We start from the raw sequence: 24,018 nt of genomic DNA on the forward strand, positions 1-24,018 counted from the left end.
ATGAATTTTTTAAAATTTTTTTATTTAATTTTTAATTTTTCTGTTTTAAAAGATTTTTTTAAGTTTTTAATTTTTTTAAATTTTTCTATTTTTAAAGCAATTTTAATTTTATTTTATTTTATTTTATTTTATTTTATTTTCTTATTTTTTAATTTTTTTAATTTTTCTATTTTAAGAGCTTTTTCTTTTTATTTTTAATTTTTCTATTTTTAAAGCAATTATTTTATTTTTTCAATTTTGTTTTCTATTTCTTATTTTTATTTTTCTATTTTTAAAGCATTTATTTTATTAATTTTATTTTTTATTTAATTGTTTTTAAATTATTTTTGTTATTTTAAATTTTTGCTAATTTTTTTAATTTACTTTTATTTTTTCAATTTTGTTTTCTATTTTTTATTTTTATTTTTCTATTTTTGAAGCATTTATTTTTTAATTTTATTTTTTATTTAATTGTTTTTAAAATTTTTTTTATTGTTATTTTACATTTTTGTTAATTTTAGTTTTTATTTATTTTTATTTTTTGATTTTTCTATTTTTAAAGCTTTTTATTTTGTTTATTTTTTATTTTTATTTTTACTATTTTTAAAGAATTTATTTTATTTTTTTAATTTTGTTTTTTATTTAATTTTTATTCTTAATTTTTCTACTTTTAAAACTTTTTATGTTGTTTTTTTAATTTTATTTTTTATTTATTTTTAATTTTTCTATTTTTAAAACTTTTTATTTTGTTTTTTTAATTTTTTTTATTTATTTTTAATTTTTCTATTTTTAAAGCTATTTATTTTATTTTATTGATTTTATTTTTTATTTAATTTTTATTTTTAATTTTTCTATTTTTAAAGCTTTTGTTGTGAATGTTTTTTATTTAATTTTTAATTTTTCTATTTTTAAGGCTTTTTATTTTATTTTTTAATTTTCTTTTTAATTTATTTTTATTCTTAATTTTTCTGATTTTAAAGCATTTATTTTTTAATTTTGTTTTTATTTAATTTTTATTTTTAATTTTTCTATTTTTAAAGCATTTATTTTTTTAATTTTGTTTTTTATTTAATTTTTATTTTTAATTTTTCTATTTTCAAAGCTTTTTGATTTTTTAAATTTTATTGTTTATTTATTTTTATTCTCAATTTTTCTATTTTTAAAGCATTTATTTTTTAAATTTTATTTTTTCTTTAATTTTTATTTTTAATTTTTCTCTTTTCAAAGCTTTCTATTTTATTTATTACTTTTATTTTTATTTAATTTTTTTTTTCATTTTTATTTTTTGAAAGCTTTTTTTTTACTTTTTTAATTTTATTTTTTATTTATTTCTATTTTTAATTTTCCCTTTTTAAAGCATTTATTTTATTTTTTAAATTTTTTTATTTAATTTTTAATTTTTCTATTTTTAATGCTTTTTAAATTTTTTTTTAATTTTTATTTTTATTTTTAATTTTTCTCTTTTTAAAGCATTTTTTTAAATTTTGTTTTTATTAAATTTTTATTTTTAATTTTTCTATTTTTAAAGCTTTTTATTTTATTTTATTTCGTGCTGCCCAGACCAATTTAAGCTGGTGTTTCTGGTGGTGTTTGAGGGTCTTGCATTACGGCACTACCTTTTATGGAACTTTTACGGCACTTTACAGCACTTTAGAGTTTTTATTTTGTTTTTTATTTATTTTTAATTAATTTTGTTATTTTAATTTTATTTAATTTTATTTTTAATTTTTCTCTTTTTAAAGCATTTTATTCTATTCTATTTGGTGCTGCCCAACCCTGCTGTAGTGCATTTTTATACTTTGTAATACTTCGAAGTAATTTTGTTTTGTATCCCCATATTTTTCCCAAATGGTTTATCCCAAACTGTACCCCCCTCCTTCTACCTGTGTTATCTCTCTCCCGGGATGAGATCATCCCCAAACCCCCACCCTGGCTCTCTGTCAATCACTCAGCCTCCCATCCCCTCCATCCAGAAGTTTCGGTCCAAGTCGTCGAGTGATCAGCCAGCGGCTGGGAGTCAGCCCCCCAAGCCTTGCCCCATACACTCTCCTATATGTCTATCCCCCAGCATCCATCCCTTAGGGTCACTTAATGGTTGGTAGGATGTTATCTACTTTCGGTTTCCATCTCCCTTTAAATGTAACCTTGGCACATCTCCCGGGGCTGTGGGCAGCAGGCCCCTGAGGTGCAGGAGCTCCTCTGGGACTCCTAATAAAACCTTGGATTAACCCCTGCTAAGAGTCGGCCCTTTATCATCTACCAATGTCTCTGGTGTCTCTTGTGCTGCAAAGGTGACCAGCCCAGGTGCCCTCAGTACACTCGGGGCACAGAGAGTGTCTGCCCCCAGCCCAGGTGCCCTCAGCACCCTTGGGGCACAGAGAGTGTCTGCCCCCAGCCCAGGTGCCCTCAGTACCCTCGGGGCACAGAGAGTGTCTGCCCCCAGCCCAGGTGCCCTCATACCCTTGGGGCACAGAGAGTGTCTGCCCAAGTGTTACTGGGAGGCTCACACAAACCCGCTCGGCCGCTGATTGTGGTGGTGTTTGAGGGTCCCCAGGACGAGGGAAGAGACGAGAATCTTGACTCCACCTTTCAGAAGGCTGAAATATTATTGTATGATCTCTATTATATTAAAAGAAAATGAGATATTAGAACTATACTAAAAGAGCAAGGAGACATCAGAAAGCTGGAAAGGAATGAATAATAAAAACCTGGGACTGCTCACAGCCCCGATGCAGCTGGACCATGATTGGTCATCAAGTAGAAACAATGCACAGGAGAACAACCCAAGATGCCCCTGTTGCTAAACCATCTCCAGCCCACACTCCACAGCCAGCAGATTGTTATCGGTTCCATTTCTGTTCTGAGGCTTCTCAGGAGAAAAAACCCAGCGAAAGGATTTTCATCAAACACGTCAGTGCCAGGTGATGGCACAGGCAGCATCAGCTGGCAGAGGTCACTGTGTCATCCCTGCCAGCCCAGGTGTCACAGCAAGGAGGAGAGAGTTCACCCTGTGCTCACCCTGCAATACAGAGCAATACAACACACCACACATATTAACACAAGATGATAACCTTTTTCTATTTTCATTACATGTGGATTTATTGTTACAGGACACCCAAAACAACAAAAGCACACAAAAAACAACACTCATCTACCATTAACACCCCCTTCACATGACACACAAACTCACCATCCCTCTCATCACAACTGCTAAATTACACCCCAGCAATCATTGGTCCTTGGGAACGTGGTTCCCAGGAGCCTCCAAAAAATCCTCCTGCCTGACGAAATACCCGGTCCCTGGCCGGTCCGTGCCCAAACTTTGGCGATGAACGTCGCCTCGCAGACCGACCGGGACCCGGGAAAAAAAAACCCAGCCGGGGGGGAAAAAAAAAAGAAAAAAAAAACCCAGCCGGGGGGAAACCCGGCTAGGGATTTTTTACTCTAAATTTACAAATGAGTTGAAAAACCTGAAAAGCAACAGTCACACACACAAGGTTAAATCCAGTCAGCATGCGCTCACACACGCAGAGACGAGCAGACACAGACAGACACAGGCACGTGCTCTCACACACGCTCACACACGCAGAGACGAGCAGACACAGACAGACACAGGCACATGCTCTCACACACGCTCACGCACTCCTCCCATTTAAACGTTCCCTGCGGCCCTTACTCGAGACGCTGAAGAACGCGCTTCCACGCTTCTTCTGGCTGCCGCTCCTCAACATCAAATGGTAGATTCTGGGGAAATCAGTAGCCTCGGGGACCTGTGGGACGACAGGAAGCGGTCAACGAGTGGCTGACAGCTAGGACTTGTCCCCACTCTGGACCAATAAATTTTCTACCCAAAATCCCATAAAAGACAGATGAACAGGAAAGTTTTTATAACTGTTCTACCTAACTGTGACTACGTGCCAGGGCAGGGCAGCTCCGACCATAAGTGGTACAACGATATAAGCCGACGCATACAGTGCAAGTGTACATGGAGTGTAAGTACATACAGTGTAAGCCAACATAGGTACACACAATGTAAGTAAGTACATACAGTATAAGCCAACATAGGTACACACAATATAAGTAAATACAGTATAAGCCAACATAGGTACACACAGTGTAAGTACATACAGTATAAGCCAGCATAGGTACAAACAATGTAAGCACATACAGTATAAGCCAAGACTTGAGGTAACTCTCTGGAAGATACTAATTCTTGAGCCCTATACCCTTTGAGAAGATGGAACCTATAGAACTGCTGCAGTCACGTGAGGAGGGCATAAGACGTATCCTCCAGAAGTCCAAGAGAATGGCGTGGAAAAAAAGGCACTACAAAGCTGGTAGTGAGAAGGAAGATGGATGAGAACATCTTGTCCCTTTGAGACATTCCTGTCTCAAAGAGTAAAAATGCAAAGATGCCGGAATAAGGGATATCCGGAAAGGAACATGAGTAGAATACGAGCGATGTGGCACGGAATAGTGCCCATAAAGCGTTGAGACGTAACAAAGGCCTATGACACGTAAGACAATGGACACAGACTACATAACACAGACACGGACGACATAACACAGAGACAAGTGGCAACTGCCTGGCACTGTCCCCTTAGGGACCTGAGATTCCTAGTGCAAGATGAGCCAGAGGCTGATGATACCAAAGGAAAGAAAGCCCTATGACGAGAGCACGTGATGATGAAATGTAACTCGTTAAAAGAAGTTAGTGCCACAGCAGTTAAGAGGATGCTCGAGAGGCTCGGCGAGCCTAGAGAAGAAAGCCGACTGCCGGGTGACCGTGGCCGTAGCTCCGGACCTGAAGGCGAGCTCCTCGGGGGAAAGATCCGTGACGACGTCGGGCCGAGGGAGGCGGACGACGCGAAGTACGCGAAAATGTGGAGATGGGTTGGAACTGCCCTGCCCGGCAAAGGCTCAGGCGAGGCTGAGGGGAAACCCTCTCCCTTTACTTCCAGAGAGCCCGCCCCGCTACAGACCTGTCCCCTAAGCTGACATCTGATTGCCTCCTGTGAGAGTAAAGGCTATTCCCCTTCTCCCAACCACTGGCCCCGACACTTAGCTTTTGGAAGAGGAGCGGACAAAATCCATCCTCGGTCGCACGTGGACGTGGAGATGCTCTCCGTGTGTGCTTCGGTGCTGCCATTTCCAAGCTTTGGCTATGAGGCTCCTCTGGGTACCTAAGACAAAACAGAAAAGGTGACTATTGCCCTGAAAGAGAGTAATCCTTGGGACTCCTCCGCAGCACTGCCCCGGCTCACCTCAAATCTTGATTTGACTCCAGAGGCTGCCCGGAAGATACCTGCGAAAAGAAAAGGGACACGCTTAGCATGCTGCTGCATAACACTCACCTATGAGTCAGCCTGCCTAAACTCCGACTCACCTGCCCTCCTCTGTTCCGGGGCATGCCTAGGGCAGTGACAGCACCTGCAAAGAAACAAAGCAGAAAATTTGCTGAGATACTGTGAAAACACAACCTCCCAAATCAGACAAGGATGCCACACCGATACCTTAAGCCTGCACACACCTGGCATAGGCATGCTCAGCCAGGATAGATCGCAAGTGGACCATCTAAAAGAAAACAAAAACAAGAGGAGATGCTTAGAGCTGCACCAAAACTGAGACCCCAGCAATAACAACTGCTTCTGTACGCTACTCAATGCTCACCTCGCCCACTCAGCCTTGACTGCTGCTCTCAGCCTTGACCTCCTAAAAAGAGTGACAAAGAACAATGCTGTAACAGCCACCATTTATGCTTCCTCTGCAGAGACAAACAGTGACTGACCTGCTCGGGGCAATCCCCTCACCTGGGATGGGGGGCTCTGCCCTGGATTTTATCCTTCTGCATCTGAAAGAAAGTTAGGACGAAAGTCAAAGGGCTGCAGGATAACTTAAGAGTTCCAGATATCTTCTGTCCATCTACACATCCCACCTAGAGTCCAACTACACCCCACATTACAAACTCCAAGTCCCCGGGACTTCTCCTATTGCACCGGGCTATGTGGCAGGGCAGAGCAGCTCCGGCACAAATGTGTGTGCAGACACCCGTGACACAGGACAGACAGGACGTGACAGACAACGGGAACACAACATGGACAGAAATCTCCTGGCAAGGAAAATGGCAGCAAGGACTGAGAGAATGCAAAAGGAGATGACTGAGGGGAGACCGATGGTGAGCTGATGAGGCTCAGAGAAACCTGGAGGAAGAAGATGCTAAACTGAATGATTTATTCCAAGAACTGCAAAGATGGATGCCCGAGAATCCTACGGCCAGAAGCCTCTGCCTGCCCTCACGTTCTTTCAAGTCCTAGTCCGCCATAATGGATCCTGGCGGGGCACAGCTGTCCACACAGCTCAGAACAAGACCTGAAAAGACACCTGACCGGATGCTTCTAAAGAGACAAGAGAGTCTAATGCCTGTCTGAGATCCCGAGTCAAAAGTTCTATGGCCTGGGTGCCAGGCCGAGGAATGCAGAGATCACAGATGCTAACAATGAAGCCAGGGTTTCTGACAGGCCCCTGAAAGGCCTAAGGTAAAGGACATGACATATGCAAACAACACATAATACACAAAAGACAAGTGACACGATACACACCGGGACTGCTCTGCCCTGTGCACCTCAGCACTGTGATCCAAAGTGAGACTTTGCTTTTATGGGGCCTAAGGGGCCACTTCATGGACACCCCCCACCTCCAAAGGGGACTCAAAAACCCCTCCCAGTAATTCCCAAACCAGCCCCCTGCTTTCATCCCCCCTGTGGGTCGTGGCCCTCTACTTATCTCTCGCACAGCTGGGGATGCTGGTCTCAGGTGTGAAGAAAGGCCACCTCGTCAGCTGGGAAGCTCCTGCTGGCACCGGGCTGGTGTCTCTCACACAGCTGTATTAAAGAAAACCAAACATCAGTGCCCGATCTTGGCAGCCCATCGGCCAAAACCCCACAAGTCTGCTACTCACCCTGCTCCTAAGAACGCCCGGCTGCTCGGGCCGCACGCTTCAGGCACGCTCGGAGACCGAGGCCGTCGTCACGGGGGGTGCCTGGGGTAAGAGGAGATGAGGTGATTTGGCATGGCTGAAAACCTGAGGGGACCCTCGCTCCTCCTCCCTACTTCCCCGACTCACCACAACTCCTTGGCAGCTGCCCAAGGCCACCCGGAGGGCACCTTTAAATAGAAAAGATCAGGGCTTCCTCACCAGGTCCTGTAACGCATCCACAGGGCTCACACGTGCAGGGAACCCGGTGCATCGGCCGGCTGGTGACCGGGGCTTGGCAGGCTCTGAGTGGATTGCCTAAAGCGCAAAAAAGAGAATGGAAGCTTAGAGCAGCACCGGAAACTGAGACCAGAGCAATAACAACTACTTCTCTCCACTGCTCACCTTGACTGCTGGTATCCAGAGTTACTTCCTAAAAAGAAAGACAAAGAACAGAGCTGTAACAGTCACCACATACACTTCTGCTGCACAGACAAATGGTGCCTCACCTGCTCGGGGGAAACCACTCACCCGGGATGGGGCCCTCGGGCACACATTTAATCCATCTGAATCTGAAAAAAAAGTTAGGACAAGAGTCAAGCTGTTGCAGGATAACTTAAGAGCTCCAGATATCCTGTGTCCATCTACAAATCCCACCTAGAGTCCAACTACACCCCACATTACAAACTCCAAGTCCCCGGGACTTCTCCTATTGCACCAGGCTATGGGGCAGGGCAGAGCAGCTCCGGCACAAATGTGTGTGCACACACCCGTGACACGGGACAGACAGGACGTGACAGACAACGGGAACACAACATGGACAGAAAGCTCCTGGCAAGGAAAATGGCAGCGAGGACTGAGAGAATGCAAAAGGAGATGACCGAGGTGAGACCAATGGTGAGCTGATGAGGCTCAGAGAAACCTGGAGGAAGAAGATGCTAACTGAATGATTTATTCCAAGAACTGCAAAGATGGATGCCTGAGAATCCCACGGCCAGAAGCCTCTACCTGCCCTCACGTCCTTTCAAGTCCTAGTCCGCCATAATGGATCCTGGCGGGGCACAGCTGTCCACACAGCTCAGAACAAGACCTGAAAAGACACCTGACCGGATGCTTCTAAAGAGACAAGAGAGTCTGATGCCTGTCTGAGCTCCTGAGTCCAAAGTTCTATGGCCTGGGTGCCGAGGAATGCAGAGATCACAGATGCTAACAATGATGCCAGGGTTTCTGACAGGCCCCACAAAGGCCTAAGGTAAAGAACATGACATATGCAAACAACACATAATACACAAAAGACAACTGACACGATACACACCGGGACTGCTCTGCCCTGCGCACCTCAGCACTGGGACCCAAAGTCAGGCTTTGCTTTTATGGGGCCTAAGGGGCCGCTTCAGGAACATCCACCCACCTCCAAAGGGGACTCAAAAACCCCTCCCAGTAATTCCCAAACCAGCACCCTGCTTTCATCCCCCCTGTGGGTCGTGGCCCTCTACTTATCTCTCGCACAGCTGGGGATGCTGGTCTCAGGTGTGAAGAAAGGCCACCTCGTCAGCTGGGAAGCTCCTGCTGGCACCGGGCTGGTGTCTCTCACACAGCTGTATTAAAGAAAACCAAACATCAGTGCCCGATCTTGGCAGCCCATCGGCCAAAACCCCACAAGTCTGCTACTCACCCTGCTCCTAAGAATGCCCGGCTGCTCGGGCCGCACGCTTCAGGCACACTCAGAGACAGAGGCCGTCGTCACGGGGGGTGCCTGGGGTAAGAGGAGATGAGGTGATTTGGCATGGCTGAAACTTGAGGGGACCCTCGCTCCTCCTCCCTACTTCCCCGACTCACCACAACTCCTTGGCAGCTGCCCAAGGCCACCCGGAGGGCACCTTTAAATGGAAAAGTTCAGGGGTTCCTCACCAGGTCCTGTAATGCATCCACAGGGCTCACACGTGCAGGGAACCCGGTGCGTCGGCCGGCTGGTGACGGGGCCTTGGCAGGCTCCGAGTGGATTGCCTAGACCACAAAAAAGAGAATGGAAGCTTAGAGCAGCACCGGAAACTGAGACCAGAGCAATAACAACTACTTCTCTCCACTGCTCACCTTGACTGCTGGTATCCAGATTTACTTCCTAAAAAGAAAGACAAAGAACAGAGCTGTAACAGAGTCACCACATACACTTCTGCTGCACAGACAAATGGTGCCTCACCTGCTCGGGGGAAACCACTCACCCGGGATGGGGCCCTCTGGCACACATTTAATCCATCTGAATCTGAAAAAAAAGTTAGGACAAGAGTCAAGCTGTTGCAGGATAACTTAAGAGCTCCAGATATCCTGTGTCCATCTACAAATCCCACCTAGAGTCCAACTACACCCCACATTACAAACCCCAAGTCCCCGGGACTTCTCCTATTGCACCAGGCTATGTGGCAGGGCAGAGCAGCTCCGGCACAAATGTGTGTGCAGACACCCGTGACACAGGACAGACAGGACGTGACAGACAACGGGGACAGAACACGGACAGAAATCTCTGGGCAAGAAGGATGACTGCAAGGACTGAGAAGATGCCAAATGATATGACCGAGGGGAGACTGATGGTGAGCTGATGAGGCTCAGAGAAACCTGGAGGAAGAAGATGCTAACCGAATGATTTATTCCAAGAACTGCAAAGATGGATGCCCGAGAATCCTACGGCCAGAAGCCTCTACCTGCCCTCACGTTCTTTCCAGTCCTAGTCCGCCATAATGGATCCTGGCGGGGCACAGCTGTCCACACAGCTCAGAACAAGACCTGAAAAGACACCTGACCGGATGCTTCTAAAGAGACAAGAGAGTCTAATGCCTGTCTGAGCTCCTGAGTCCAAAGTTCTATGGCATCGGTGCCAGGCCGAGGAATGCAGAGATCACAGATGCTAGCAATGATGCCAGGGTTTCTGACAGGCCCCTCAAAGGCCTAAGGTAAAAGACATGACATATCCAAACACATAATACACAAAAGACAAGTGACACGATACACAGCAGGATTGCTCTGCCCTGCGCGCCTCAGCACTGGGATCCAAAGTCAGGCTTTGCTTTTATGGGGCCTAAGGGGCCGCTTCAGGGACATCCCCCCACCTCCAAAGGGGACTCAAAAACCCCTCCCAGTAATTCCCAAACCAGCACCCTGCTTTCATCCCCCCTGTGGGTCGTGGCCCTCTACTTATCTCTCGCACAGCTGGGGATGCTGGTCTCAGGTGTGAAGAAAGGCCACCTCGTCAGCTGGGAAGCTCCTGCTGGCACCGGGCTGGTGTCTCTCACACAGCTGTATTAAAGAAAACCAAACATCAGTGCCCGATCTTGGCAGCCCATCGGCCAAAACCCCACAAGTCTGCTACTCACCCTGCTCCTAAGAATGCCCGGCTGCTCGGGCCGCACGCTTCAGGCACACTCAGAGACAGAGGCCGTCGTCACGGGGGGTGCCTGGGGTAAGAGGAGATGAGGTGATTTGGCATGGCTGAAACCTGAGGGGACCCTCGCTCCTCCTCCCTACTTCCCCGACTCACCACAACTCCTTGGCAGCTGCCCAAGGCCACCCGGAGGGCACCTTTAAAAGGAAAAGTTCAGGGGTTCCTCACCAGGTCCTGTAACGCATCCACAGGGCACACACGTGCAGGGAACCCGGTGCGTCGGCCGGCTGGTGACGGGGCCTTGGCAGGCTCCGAGTGCATTGCCTAGACCACAAAAAAGAGAATGGAAGCTTAGAGCAGCACCAGAAACTGAGACTGGAGCAGTAACAGCTACTTCTCTCCACTGCTCACCTTGACTGCTGGTATCCAGATTTACTTCCTAAAAAGAAAGACAAAGAACAGAGCTGTAACAGAGTCACCACATACACTTCTGCTGCACAGACAAATGGTGCCTCACCTGCTCGGGGGAAACCACTCACCCGGGATGGGGCCCTCTGGCACACATTTAATCCATCAAAACCTGAAAAAAAAGTTAGGACAAGAGTCAAACTGTTGCAGGATAACTTAAGAGCACCAGATATCTTGTGTCAATCTACACATCCCACCTAGAGTCCAACTACACCCCACATTACAAACCCCAAGTCCCCGGGACTTCTCCTATTGCACCAGGCTATGTGGCAGGGCAGAGCAGCTCCAGCACAAATGTGTGTGCAGACACCCGTGACACGGGACAGACAGGACGTGACAGACAACGGGCACACAACACGGACAGAAATCTCCTGGCAAGGAAAATGGCTGCGAGGACTGAGAGAATGCAAAAGGAGATGACCGAGGGGAGACCCATGGCGAGCTGATGAGGCTCAGAGAAACCTGGAGGAAGAAGAAGATGCTAACTGAATGATTTATTCCAAGAACTGCAAAGATGGATGCCTGAGAATCCCACGGCCAGAAGCCTCTACCTGCCCTCACGTCCTTTCAAGTCCTAGTCCGCCATAATGGATCCTGGCGGAGCAGAGCTGTCCACACAGCTCAGAACAAGACCTGAAAAGACACCTGACCGGATGCTTCTAAAGAGACAAGAGAGTCTGATGCCTGTCTGAGATGCCGAGTCCAAAGTTCTATGGCCTGGGTGCCAGGCCAAGGAATGCAGAGATCACAGATGCTAACAGTGATGCCAGGGTTTCTGACAGGCCCCTGAAAGGCCTAAGGTAAAGGACATGACATATGCAAACAACACATAATACACAAAAGACAAGTGACACGCTACACACCGGGACTGCTCTGCCCTGCGCACCTCAGCACTGTGATCCAAAGTCAGGCTTTGCTTTTATGGGGCCTAAGGGGCCGCTTCATGAACACCCCCACCTCCTAAGTGGACTCAAAAACCCTTCCCAGTAATTCCCAAACCAGCCCCCTGCTTTCATCCCCTCTGTGGGTCGTGGCCCTCTACTTATCTCTCGCACAGCTGGGGATGCCGGTCTCGGGTGCAAAGAAAGGCCACCTCGTCAGCTGGGAAGCTCCTGCTGGCACCGGGCTGGTGTCTCTCACACAGCTGTATTAAAGAAAACCAAACATCAGTGCCTGATCTTGGCAGCCCCTTGGCCAAAACCCCACACATCTGCTACTCACCGTGCTCTTTAGAATGCTCAGCTTCATCACTGAGTCCCATGATTCTTCCGCAGGGCTCAGGAGAGCAGCACACCCGGTGCCTCGGCCGGTTGGGTGACGGGGGCTCGGTGTACTCCGAGTGGATTGCCTAAAGCACAGAAACAGGAACAGATGCTTAGAGTTGCACTGGAAAGTGAGACTGGAGCAATAACAACTGCTTCTGGACGCTACTCAATGCTCACCTTGGCCACCTCACCTTGACTGCTGATATCCAGCTTTACCTCCTAAAAAGAAAAAGAACAGTGCTGTAACAGAGTCACACTTTACACTCCCCCTGCAGAGACAAGCGGTGACTGACCTGCTCGGGGGAACCTCCTCACTCGGGATGGATGGATGGATTTTGCCCTGGATTTTATCCTTCTGCGTCTGAAAGAAAGCAAGGACAAAAGTCAAAGGGCTGCAGGATAACTTCACAGCTCCAAACATCTCCTGTCTATCTAGGAATATCATCTAGAGTCGGGCAACGTCCCACAAACTGCAAGTCCCTGGGACTTGTCCTGTTGCAGCAGGCTATGCGGCAGGGCAGGGCAGGGCAGAGCAGCTCCGGCACAAATATGTGCAGACACCCGTGACACGGAACGTGACAAACAGGGGGACAACAAACACAACACATTATGCTTGTGGTGAGGGTCTCGAGGGGAAAAGGCAAAAGGGACCCCAAAGATACACTAGGTAACACGGTACACCGGACAACACGACGTGGACCGGAACTGTTCTGCGCTGCCCACCTGAAAGCTGCCGTCACAAGTAGAGCCTCTCCCTTTAGCTGTCCTAAGAGGCCCCTTGGAGAAGATTGCTTTTCCCTCTGCTAATTTTTAAATCTGTCCCAGGAACTCCCAACCCACTACTCTCCCATCATCCCAACTCCAGGCCGTGGCCCTGACTTATCTTTTGGATGATCGGTGATGTGGATCCACGTTGCGCCTGAAATGAGTCTGCCTCGGAGGGCCCCGTGATTGCCTGTTAGCCTCTCGGTCAGCTACAATAAAGAAAAACAAAACCAAAGTATGAGTTCAGAGGTATGTGGGCCAAATCCCAGCGAGTCAGCTACTTGCCCTCTCCTGAGTGTGCCTGGCTCCTTCAGGCTCCAGCTTCATCCTGATTCCAAGGCTGTGGCCATTATTATGAGTGGCACCTGGGTTAGAGAAAGGCAAAGTGAAATGGCATTCCTGTGAGTGCAGTGGATAACCTTGTGTGCTGTAAGATGTGTGAATGCCTCTGCTCGGCTTCTAAAAGGCCTTGGGTGGGGGGCTCAAATAGACACCCTTTCTCACCCTGCTGCCTTCAAAACCACCCCCCCAACAATAACTCCTAACTGGATACCTGCTCAGCCTCCCTCTCCTAGTCACAATCCTCAACTCACCTGAAGCCTCAATCTCAAACATCACCTTGGACCCTGGGCAGATCCCTCTTGTGACACGATGAATCTGCTGAAAAAAGTGTTGTAGTTGACACAACCTGGAGCCTCTGGAAGCTGCACTCCTCCTAAAAAAAATACAAAGCAAAATAAGAACAAAACCAGAAATTACAAATGCACTTTACCACCCCTAAACCCAAAGCTGGGAACTTAAATACTCCCTGTATTCCATGCTGTTTTCTTCACAGTATCTTCAAAGCCTCTGTTGCTTTAGATGCCCAGAAACACCTGCTGAAAACAAGCTGAGATAAGCTGAAAGAGCCTCTTACCTGAAATGAGAGGAGAGCTCTAACCCCAGCACATCCCAGAGGGGGAATGAAGGCCCTGAGCAAAGGCTGGGGTTAATATACCCCTGATGGTGCCCGCCTCTCGTTCCCATGGCACCCAGGAAAAGGGAGGGGGCGAATCCCACCGGGTATAAAAGCTTTCAGAACAGCTGAGGCTGTTTGGCTCCTCTGACTCAAGTTCAAGGGGAGAAAAGAGCTTGTTATAGAAGGAAACTCTTCTGAAAAATAACAGTGTTTTCTTTTTTTGCAGCAGCTACTTGGAGTAAAAGGGCAGGAAACTGGTAAGAAATAAAACTTTCTGTTTAGGCAGCATAACTAGATAAACTGGCTAATTTGATGTTAACTCACATAATTATTCCTTAGTGGCTACTAAGTAGTACTTCACGTGTGACTAAGTCCAGTGGAGAAGAATGCTTATAATATGAATCATCTGAGTCTCCTTGGGACCTCTAATTAGGCCTATCTACATTATAAGTAAAAATAAGGAAAATAAAAGCTTCCCAGGCAGTGTAAGGGTTAAGTGCATGCCAGGCTCACCCTGCTCTGAGATACTTAGTCCTATGGCACAGAAAGAAGGGCCCTGAAATGTAGTTTTAAACCCTTAAAATGCTGAAAAAGGCAGAGCTTCCTTCCAGTGAACCCCTTAAGCAGAGGAAATGGGGCAGTTACCTCTACTGAAACTAATATAATTGCAAATAAATAGCTTCTGCCCTTTGATTTATTCTCCTTAAGTACTGGGAAAAGAGCGGTTTTCCTCTCTCTTTAAATCTCTCCAGGGATGAAAAAAGAGGGATTTTTCCCTCAGTTCAAACTCTTAAGATGGAGGGTACAGCTGGGCTTCTCCCTCAATTTAGGCCTCAGGACAACAAAAAGGGGGTGGCTACCCTTAATTCAAACCCATAAGAAACACTGTCAAGGTTTTCCCCTTCTATTTAAACTGGGAAATAATAGAAAATGAGGACTCCCTGTCAATTAACACCCCGAACAGCATAGAAAAGGCAGGGATTCTTTCAACTGAGACCACTAAAATTGCAGGGGAAGCAGAGTCCCTCCCAGTTTGAACACAAAAAATAAAGGAAAAGGAAGCTTTTTCCCTTTTTTCTAAACCCTTTTTCTCCTAATAACCCCTCTCCTTTCTGGGAGTGCTGTGGAGGGTCTGGGGGCCCTGGGGAGGGACTGGCACAGTAAAAGGGGAAAGTTGAAAGCTCTCTCCTGGAACCCCACATGCTGCCTGGCCTGCTCAGATGCTGCCCCTTGGCAAAAGGGCTCTTCCCTTGGCATTTTCTCAAAGTGATGCTCCGTGCCCGGGTGGGTCCGGCTGCTCCCTAGTCCGTGCTGGATGCTCCGACCATAGTTCCTGGAGGGACCCTTGGGATGCCCCGTTAGCCCCTCTGGACTAGCGGCTCCCTGTGCGGGTGTGCCTGGGTAACCCTCTGAAAGCAGCTGGGCACACGGGGGCTGCTAGACCTTGGAGTGGGCTTGAGGTGAAGAAAGGTCCTGTGAGGAGTTCCTTCCCCTGCACAGCCCTTCGTCTGCCCCTTAAACCATGGGCTGCCAGACTTTCCTTTCTAAGGAAATTAACCGTCTTTCCTCTCTGTGTGCCCATGGCCGAAACCGCGATTCGGCCTCCAAAACTGCAGAGAACGATTTCTCACGGACCGCGGCTGCCGACGCCGAGAACTCTCGCCGCCCTTGGAGGGCCACGTGCCTCCTGCGAACGAACGTCGACGCGCAGCGGGGGTGAGTTTGGCTTTACGGGGAAGAGGGCCAGCGCAGGATTTCTCCGGGAGCAAAGCTGCCCCCGCCGAGAACTCGGGCTGCCCTGGCAGTGCCGAGCACCTCCTGCAAACTGGCGTCGGGTGACGCGGGGGGTGAATTTTTCTGTGCAGAAGTTCTCCCAGACCAAAGCTGAGAGCATCTAACCCTAACCACAACAGCTTAGCTGGGTCTAAAACTTACAACCTTCGGACTGGCGGCGTGGGACCCGACCCGCTGTGCTACTGCTGGCCCCTTGCTCAAGCGTTCCCCTGCGGTCCTAAAACTCTGCATTTTCAGAGGGTATTTCCTCTGACCCTGACCGTAATCTTCCAAATATGCCAAAGACTCATAAAATGGCTTTGAAAAAGCCCCAACAATACCCTAAGAAGTCCCAGAAAAGTCCCTTCCAAAATCCCCTAAATACCTTTAAAAGTCCTGGAAAATAGCCTCACAAAGACGTGCTCAGTCTCCGAACTCTACCTCTTGCTGTCTAGCCCACAGATGTCGTCCCTACTTTTTTGCAGTGGGTCTGTTGTCCTCTGAGGGTTCTGTCATTGTGCTGCTGTGTGAGGGTTGCTGTCTGGTCTCGCTGTTAGGGTTGCTGCGTTGTGCTGCTGTTGGGGGAAAAGGCTGTTTTTAGGGGGGCTGCTTAGGCTGAGGTTAGGGCTGGGGTGAGGGGTGGTACAGCTGTACCGTGCACCCCTGATCTCCACTGGACTGTCCAGCCCTCAAGCCCTCTCCCTTTACTCCTCAACCGGTCCCTCTGCCCCCCAGCCCTCAGCTCCTGTGTGTTACCCTTGACCCCTCTCCTTTGCCCCGCAGCCCCCAGCTTCTCTGTGTCACCCTACAGCTGCCCCTGCCACCCTCAGCATCTCTGTGTGTCACCCGCTGTCCCCTCTCCCTGTTCCTCCCTCAGCTCCCAGCCTCTGTCACCCTCAAGCCCCCACAGTGCCCCTCAAGCTGCCCCTCAGCCTCCATGTGTTGTGCCATGAAAAGACCCTAAAAAAACCTAAAAATTCCCTGAAAACCCCCTGATCTTCAAAATGTCCTATAAACCCCATGAAAACCTAAAAATAGCCTCAGAATGCTGTTAGAATACACTGGAAATACAATACTTTTAAAAAACCCCTAAAAATCCCCAAAGAACCTTTAGAAATCCCTAAATATACCTAAAATGGTCCAAAAAGAGCTCTAAAAATACCCCAAAAATCCTTAAAATGCCCTGATAAGAACCTAAAAAAGCCTAAAAATTCCCTCAAAAACCCTAAAAATACCCTAGCCCTAAAAAGTCCTCCACATACCCTCAATAGTCCTAAAAAACCCCCAAGAACACCCAACCCCCCCCCCAAACAATTCTTAAAAGTACTAAGAAAGCCCTTAAAATACCCTAACAAAATCTTTTAAAAGCCCTAAAAGTATCCTAAATGTTCCCAGAAATTTCCTGGAAAACTCCTCCAAAAAAGCCCTGAAATATCCTTTTAAAGCTGTGAGAAAAACCCTAAAAAAACCCCTAAAAAACTGCTCAGCCCCCAACTCCTACCTGTCACTCTCTAGTCCCCGAACATCATTGCTACCTTTTTATTAGGGTTGCTGCCTGCAGCTGCTGGGAGAGTTCTGGGGCTGTCCCAGCATTGGGGTTACTGCCTTGTGCTGCTGTTGGGGAAAACTGGGGTCCTAGGGGTGCTCTTTAGGGTGACCTTGGGGTTGGGTTGAGAGCTGCTGCACCTGTACCCTAACCCTACCTGGTACCCTGTGTCTTTTGTACCCCTAATCCTCAGTGTGAGCTCTCCATCTGTCAAGCCTCCCCCTCCTTGCCCCTCAGCCCGCAATGTCTGCGTGCCACCCCGAGACCTCTGACATTGTCCCTTGGCCCCCTGGCCTCCACCGGGCACTCTCCACCTGGTTAGGGGTGGTTTTTAGGGTAAGGTTAGGGGTGGTGTGAGCGCTGGTTCACCTGTCACCCTCAAGCAGCCCCCACTTTGCCCCTCAAGGCATCTGCTCCCCCTCACCCTCTTCTTGTCACCCTCAAGTTCCCCACTCTCAGCCTCTCAGCATCTCTGTGCCACCCTGGAGCCCCCCAGTTGCTCCTAACGCCCCCTTCTGCCTCTCAGCTCCCCCCATCCTCTGTGTCACTCTCCAGCCCCCTCCCCTCAGCCCGCAGCCCCTTGTGACACCCTGCAGCCCACAGACGTTGTCCCTGCCTGTCTCGCTTGGGTGTTGTCCTGCTGCGAGAGCCGCGCCGTCCTCCGAGGGTTCGGGCTCCTGCGTGCTGCTGGAGGGGACTCACGGGTGGGCGGTGGGTGAAGTAACGGATGGAGCGGGAAGTGTGGTGGGACGGGTTAACGGCGGAGTGAGGGATGGAGCAAGGGCGGGCTGGAAAACAGAGTAGGGTTAGGGGCGGAGAAGGGGACGCAGCAGCAGGGGGCTGAGGTGGGGAGGTGAGTGTTAGGAGGAGGCGTAACTCCGTAACTCCAAGACCGAGTCTGCAGCAACGAGAACTCTGAGTGACCTGGGAGCGGTGAACGTCTTCGGCAAACTGATGTAAGGAAACTGGGGTGATGAGTTTTGTTTCCCTTGGAAAAGGGATGGCATCTCTGTCCGTGGGCCTGCACCCTGCCCAGGACCTTTGATCTCCAGTGGGCTGCCACCTCCTAAAATTCCAAACATCGCAGGTGAGACAGGGGGTTGGAAATTTTACTTGGGGTAGAAACCAATTTTGGATTTAGCTGAAGTCTGCTGGTGAAACTTGTGTAGTCTGTTAATCGGTGTGCTTACAAAAAGGCCTGCAGAGAGAACAAAGGAAGTTCGAGGATTCTGTGGGAAAAAGAGAATCTGGGTTACGACCGAGTGCACGGCCTCGTCCCTGTGTGAGTAAAAGTTTGAGGTTTTGCCGGCAGCATCGCCGAGTGCTGAGGGGTCCCCTGGTCCATAGGGCAACTCGGGAGGGTTTGCTTCAGGCTTTGCTTGTGAAAGGTGTGAGAAAAGCAAGCAGCTCTGAAGCAGATGAGCCCCCTCTTGCCTGTTGAAGTGTTGCATAAATCAAAGATAAACCTCAAGGTCCCTTCCCACCCAAACCATTCCGTGATTCTTTGCCCTGGAGGCAAGGGTGCACCTGTCACCGCATTTCTCTTCACAGAGAAAAGCAAGGCACAGTTCTCCCCAAGAATATTTCTGGGATTCACATTCTCTGAACCTCAGAGGAAGTAAAATCAATTCTTATCTCATTTGCTGTGCCTGTGTTTGTGCCGAAGTAGAATGCAGCGTGGAGATTGTTTACCCAAAGTGAGGGTGTTTTGTTTCCTTGGCCTGTCGGGGCCAAGTGTGTGTGCGTGTCGGGACTCTTGGGTGACAGTCACGAGTTGTGTGCGGGGTTGAGTACTTGGCAGATTGGGTTTAGATGTAATGTAATATAGTATAATAAAGCAATTAATTAGCCTTCTGATAAGGCAGAATGCAGATTGGAAATATTTGCACATATGATATTAAAGGACATGTGAACCACCTTTCTGTGAGACAAAGACACAAGACTTGGCCCATCCCTAACTTAGGACAGAGCTAAAAAATAATAGATAAAATAATTTTTAACCTATTTTTGAAGAACTCTCTAAAACTAATGGCAGATGATATAGCTATTTTATCTGGCAAGCTTCCGTGCAAAATTTCCTGCTGATGCTGGCTCAGACGGATGGAGATTTGGGAGGAGGGGGAAGAACAAAGTGCCACGGGGCTTTATTGGATGAGCCTTAAAAGGTTTCTGCAAGCTTCTATTGCAAGGTTGATGAACCTTGTGTTTGTTAACTTCAGTTTTGCTCAGTGTTTTAACCCTGCTTTATCTCCTGTGGTGCAGATGACACATTCACACATCGTTAGAAAATTCAGTGGGATGCTCTTCAAACAACATGTGACTTTGCACCAGTGAGGGCAGAAACTTGATGGTTTTACCTCAATCTATAGTTTTTCAATATTGCTATAGAAAGTGCTTTTCTGTGAAATGTCTCGTTTGGTTAGATCATGCAAATTTAGTGCTGGCTGCTACTTCCATAAGATGAAGAGTAAGAGGGGCTAACGGGGCATCCCAAGGGTCCCTCCAGGAACTACGGTCGGAGCATCCAGCACTGACTAAGGAGCAGCCAGACCCACCCGGGCACGGAGCATCACTTTGAGAAAATGCCAAGGGAAGAGCCCTTTTGCCCAGGGGCAGCATCTGAGCAGGCCAGGCAGCATTTGGGGTTCCAGGACAGGGCTTTCAACTTTCCCTTTTACTGTGACTCCAGGTTGTGTCAACTACAACACTTTTTTCAGCAGATTCATCCTGTCACAAGAGGGATCTGCCCAGTGTCCAAGATGATGTTTGAGATTGAGGCTTCAGGTGAGTTGAGGATTGTGACTGGGAGAGGGAGGCTGAGCAGGTATCCAGTTAGGAGTTATTGTTGGGGGGGTGGTTTTGAAGGCAGCAGGGTGAGAAAGGGTGTTTATTTGAGCCCCCCACCCAAGGCCTTTTAGAAGCCGAGCAGAGGCATTCACACGTCTTACAGCACACAAGGGCATCCACTGCACTCACAGGAATGCCATTTCACTTTGCCTTTCTCTAACCCAGGTGCCACTCATAATAATGGCCACAGCCTTGGAATCAGGATGAAGCTGGAGCCTGAAGGAGCCAGGCACACTCAGGAGAGGGCAAGTAGCTGACTCACTGGGATTTGGCCCACAGAACTCTTTTCTAAGAATAACTCAGGAATATTTCATCATTTGTCCCTGCACTGGTCAGAAATGGTAATTTGAGCTCCAATCTGTAGAAATTTAGCAAAAGAAGTTGGACACTCAGAGGATAAAAATAGAAAAAACTGCATTGGAAGGATTTTTCCTGCTAGTGAGTGAGTTTCTACCTGTAGGAGCATCGGGGGGTAGCACGGTCGGGACGGACGGAGACGAGAGATCTCTGAAGCCGGGTCGTGGAACTTGGGGTTTATTGCAAAGGGCCCGGGGGCAGGAGCCTGCTGGAACTTGGGGTTTATTGCAAAGGGCCAGGGTGCAGGGGCCTTTTGGGGTTTGGGGTTTATTGCAAAGGGCCCGGGGACAGGGGCCTGCTGGGAGCTGCCAGGCACAGCTCAGAGCAGGCCTGAGGGAAGAGAGGGGGAGAGAGGATGAGAGGTAAGAGAGAGCAAAAGCATAAGAGAGTAAAAGGGCAAGAGAGTGAAGTTCCCATTACAATACAAGAAATCATCTTCTGTGTTGAATATTCTAATTCCCACTAACCAATCCAGTACAATACACAAATCCTATAGCATTTCCATACAGTCTATAAGAATCACTACATTACCATACTGTGTTACATTTTAAACCCTAAAAGCTCCTCTTTGGGCCCTTCTGCCAAGCTGTAGGGTCTGCTCGGCCCCTTGGAGCTGTCTGCAGGCAGAGGGTGTTGTTCCATCAAAGGGGATTACCTTCAGCTGGCCACACCATTGTTTTCCTGTTGTTCAGTAACTGAGGGATCTCAAAGCTCGCTTTCATTTCAATCTTGCTTATAGTTTCTATGTTCTCAAAATCTTTTGCCAGGCAGTCATATTTATAAGGTTTTCCTGTTTCATCTTCCCCAACGTCTCTCCCCCATTCTGATGAACAACTAAGAGATTAGGCACTGTTTTACTCATAATTCTTTGCACACACTGAAGTATACAGGCTACTGCTACTAAAACTACAATGATTACTATTAGAATAATCAAGCCTATTTTACAGAGTTCCTTTAGGCAAGGTGCAAAAGCTCCGACCGCCAAACAAACTGTCTAGCCAAGATGGGTCACCTGTTGTAATTTGGTTAGCTAAATCCTTTAGGTTCTGTAGCTGTTTATGAATGGAAGCGGAATGATCAGGTAAGTTCATACAACATAATCCTTCAAAATCTTCACAGCCGTGCCCATGTGCTAGTAAAAGAAAATCAATGGCAGCTCTGTTTTGTAAAGTGGCATGTCTGACCGCTTCTTCATCTGCCAACAAATCACTGATTGCAGCAGAGGTGGCATTTACTTCTCTGCTGAGCCAACACCCTAACTTGTTTAATTGTGTCAGTGCAGCTGAGGAACCCCATGAGGTAGAAAAATGCTGGCAACAGTTGATTTTCCAGAGTTCCAAGACTGAAAATTGCTATCAGGGTTGCTTTCATATTAATGTCCCCAGGAGGATCTAATCTTTCTGCTTTTCTTTTTGACTGCCCCTTGGACACGGGGAGCAATTATTGTAAGTTGTCCCAAGGCACAAGGGCCACCATCAAAAGAATGGGATAAAGGGATTGGTCTATTTCCATTAAAAGAGGCTCCCATAGGAGGGGGCGGACCAGGGTTTGTAAATGCTCCTTTGACTTCGTCTGAGGTCTGAAATTTTAAGAAATAAATAAAAGGGATATTTGGAGGATCCCATAGGCATAGCTGAACACTTAGACCAATTTTTAGGTCCAAACATTTATATTTTAGAAGAAATGTGGTCTGTAATGAAAATAATATTTTTCTCAGGAAGAAAGTCAATTAATCAGAGCAGCTGAAATAAAAGCTTAGGAAAAAAGATAATCTACTGGGACCCCCAGAGAAGACAAAATGCCAACTGTACCTCCTGAGCGGGGTAAAAATAACGAGGAGGGGAGTAAACACATGAATAATTATTGTAATTACATAATCAAAGGAATAAATGCGACAGCATATCAGAGGCGAAATACAGGGGGAAAAAAAAGGTTTTTAAGGGACAGCTTTTCGAGGGGAAAGAAGAAACTGCAACTAAATAGATAAACAAACTTAAGAGAAATAGGAAAATGGTCCTAAGTAAGCAGAAGATCTGAAGATCTTTAAAGAGATGGGCACAGAGGAGGAATAGGGAGGTCATAAGCTCTAATTTTCTGGGGGGAACAAATACCATCTGGAGCCTGTGATAACTTTAAAAGTGGGTCCCCAAGAAGAAGAATTGGAATTTGTAATAGACACAGGGGCAGAGAGAACCTGCCTGTTAAATATTCCAAAAATTTATAGTGTGAGCAAACATATAGTGAAAGTAACAGGGGCAAAGAGGAAAAGTTTTGCATTTCTGGTCATTAAAGATATAGTAATTGAGGGAAGAAACTAAAATTTGCATGGGAGATGTCTTATTGGTCCCAGGGGCAGGTAGCAATTTATTGGGAAGAGTCTTACAAGTGCAATTAAGAACAGGAGTTATATCAGAAAATGGGAAAATGACAGCTAGAGTTTTAAAATTATTTAAAAGAGGATGAAGAAAAAAAAAACAACAAAGAAGTTTGAGGTGGGGAAGGAAATAGGGGAGGATTAAATATCAACCCCATAAGGGTTACAATTGAGGGAGAAGATTGTCCCATAGGTGTACGTCAGTATCCTGTATCTTTAGAAGGACGGGAAGGTTCGAAGCCGGTAATAGAAGGACTAATAAAGGATGGGGCATTAGAACCTTGTATGTCTCCTCATAATATCCCTTTTCCCCCAGTAAAGTCTGATGGGAGTTATAGACTAGTACAAGATTTAAGGGAGGTTAATAAAAGACCTCAGACTCACTACCCAGTGGTAAAATATCTTAGACAATAAATAAAAGTAGCTAGAAAACCAACCATGAGAAAATTGCAAGAATTTTATTCATTCTCCCTCCCTCTTCAAAGAGAGAGATCAGAAAATTACCTAGATTATTGAAATATTATAGATTGAGGAGTACGCACAAGTAGGAAAATTTGTGTATGAAAAAAACGGACGGAAGGAGATGATATAAAACAGACCAAAGAAGATATTGTTAAATTAAAAGAGTTAAGTTAAAACTAGCCTAAGTACCAGCTTTAAGCTTACCTTTGTTAGAAAAGTCATTTTTCATTTATACATAAATACAGAAAATGGAGTACCTCATAAAATTTTAATTCAAGAGTAAGGAAGAGTAAAAAAATATCTAGTAGCTCATATATCAAAGATGTTGGACTCAGTAAGCCACAGCTAGCCAGTAGGTATTTAACAGCTACTGCAATCCTAGTAAAAGAAAGTTGTAAGCTTACTTTTGGAAGTAATTTAGTTAGGTTCACTTCATACCGTCTGAGGTGTGTTGAATCAAAAAAAAACAGGTAAGAAGAGAAGAAAGAGAGAAGTTGAAGTAGGGAGGTGGTTATCAAACTCTGAGATGTTAGAATGTGAAGTGATGACATCTTGGTGCTAGAAGAGAGCAGAAGTGTGAATGTGGGTTTTTTGCATGAAAGGCTAAAACAATTAAATTCTGCCCCAAAAGTAAAAAGCAATAGATGTGATACATCTAGTGTTAAAATTGGTCTAGTTTTTCTTATTTAACTAACTGTAACTCACAAAAAGAAGAATTTGCCTCTGCAGCTATTAGCACAGCTGGATAGAAGAAGAAGAGGCTGCTGTTGAAAAAGCTTTTAGCTAAACCCAGAAAGTTTGGAAGAAAAGTGAATGGTAAAAGTTAATGCAGTATTATCTTTCTTTTATTACTATGCTATTAAGAAGTCCTTTCC

The 24,018-nt window shown here is 46.6% G+C and overlaps 1 long non-coding RNA gene across 1 annotated transcript; it reads right to left on the reverse strand.

Annotated features, from left to right (window-relative positions):
- Nucleotides 1–11,334: 11,334 nt before the first annotated feature.
- LOC139585936 (uncharacterized) lies at nt 11,335–15,510 on the reverse strand. Its single transcript, XR_011677399.1, has 5 exons — nt 13,420–15,510; nt 12,355–13,191; nt 12,239–12,280; nt 12,018–12,144; nt 11,335–11,940 (listed from the first exon to the last, which is right to left on the reverse strand). It is a non-coding gene; the product is annotated as an uncharacterized lncRNA (long non-coding RNA).
- Between the last annotated feature and the right edge of the window lie 8,508 nt (nt 15,511–24,018).

The sequence above is a fragment of the Agelaius tricolor genome, unplaced genomic scaffold, assembly GCF_023055355.1.
Source record: "Agelaius tricolor isolate 1412-34295 unplaced genomic scaffold, bAgeTri1.0.p SCAF_97, whole genome shotgun sequence".
Classification (NCBI taxonomy): Eukaryota; Metazoa; Chordata; class Aves; order Passeriformes; family Icteridae; genus Agelaius; species Agelaius tricolor.